Source organism: Atta cephalotes (assembly GCF_000143395.1).
Source record: "Atta cephalotes unplaced genomic scaffold scaffold00014, whole genome shotgun sequence".
NCBI classification, from domain to species: domain Eukaryota; kingdom Metazoa; phylum Arthropoda; class Insecta; order Hymenoptera; family Formicidae; genus Atta; species Atta cephalotes.
The window spans coordinates 2,922,701-2,924,560 of NW_012130078.1; positions in this window are offsets into that span (position 1 = coordinate 2,922,701).

Below are 1,860 nucleotides of genomic sequence, written 5' to 3' on the forward strand. Positions count from 1 at the left end.
TCACTATATATTATATAATATTTAGATATGAAAGAGTGCCTGTGTTGCGATTCATTTTATTATTATTACTTTTATTGTTATTGTTGTTGTTGTTGTTGTTGTTATTATTATTATTATTATTATTATTATTATTATCATTATTATTATTATTATTATTATCATTATTATTATTATTATTATTATTATTATTATTATTATTATTATTATTATTATTATTATTTATCTTCATGCCTTCATAATTTTGTTCACGTCGACCACTTGGTCGATAGAACGCAGCTCTCAATCTTCCCACAAAATCTATTTTACGTGCAGTAATTTTATGTGCAGTAATTTCTAATAATCAGTTATAGAAAAAATAAAAATATCAATCGATTTTTATTCATAAAAATAGGAATACTGAGAGTTAGTGTGTAGTCTTATGATCTAATTGCACTTTGGACATTGAAGTTTATATACCATCAAGTTATGGCAGAATACATTAAGCCACAGTAGATAGTCGTCGGTTTTGCATTTTGGAATAGTCATAGCTCTTACAGCACACATCTTACAGCTTCTCTTTCTCTCTTTGTCTCCCAGTTGATTTTCTGGCTAATCCAGAAACAAATTAATAAGTTATGCATGCGAGGAAAAGTACGAGGGATGTGCTACAATTGATTCCTTTCTAAATGCAGGTGGATTTGCACGAGGCGAACAAGAAACTCCAAGCTGGCGCCGCGAAAGCTGGCGCCGATACTATTCAAGAGAGGAAACAGATGGAAGATCAAAGACGACAATTGGACGAACAGAGAAGACAGATGGAAGAACGAGCGAAGACCGTAGATCAGAAAGCTAGGACAATAGAGGAAAAGGAGAGGATGCTCCAAAATCTCGACCAAGATCTCAAAAAGAGAAAGGCGAGAATGGATCAACTGGAGCAACAATTACAAAAGGTAATTATATTGTTTGTCAAAACATTCTTTTTATAGCTATATTATAATTATATAATATAATATTTTAATATTAATAATTTTAGTTTTGTATATATATATATATATAATTACAAATATTTATAATGACCATATTGTAATCTATTTAATTGAAAAGCGGAAGTTATGGCGTATATAGAAGCATAACATCAAAAGTTTTAATTTCGGATTTGAGAAAATTTATTGGATGTGGGAAAAAGTTCGTAGCGTTTTTCCCGCTAGATGGCATTAAATGCTCAGCAGTCGGCAACTACTAATCGCATCGGCAACACTAGTCGTGCGTTTAAAAAATGACATTTTAACCTTTGTTTTGAGCCGAAAAAGATTGAAATCGGTGAAGTGGATCAAAAGTTATTTTATTTTGAAAATGGAAATAAATAAGGAAAAAATTCACTACCTTTTGCAGTATCACGATAAAGGCAAGAATGCTGCACAGGCTTGTGAAAAAATTTGCGCTATTTACAGTGAAGATACTTTATCAAAATCAGCAGCATGGAAATGGTTCGCTCGCTTTCGTGCTGGAAATTTCGTGAAAGATGAACTTCGCTCCGGTCAACCAATCATTAAAAAGTCCGATGAAATCATGGTAAAAGTCGAGCGTGATAAGTATGTGAGCACTGCGGAAATTGCCAGGAAACTAGGCATCGACCACAAAACAATTTTAAATCATTTACACAAAGCTGGATACAAAAAGAAGCTCGATGTGTGGGTTCCTCACGAGTTGAGTGTTAGGAACATGATGGACCGAATTAACATTTGTGATACGCTACTGAAACGGAATGAAATTGAGCCATTTCTGAAGAGAATGATAACTGGTGATGAAAAATGAATCACCTACGACAATCCAATTAGAAAAAGATCGTGGATAAAGAAAGGAGAGAAGGCGCAAGCAATC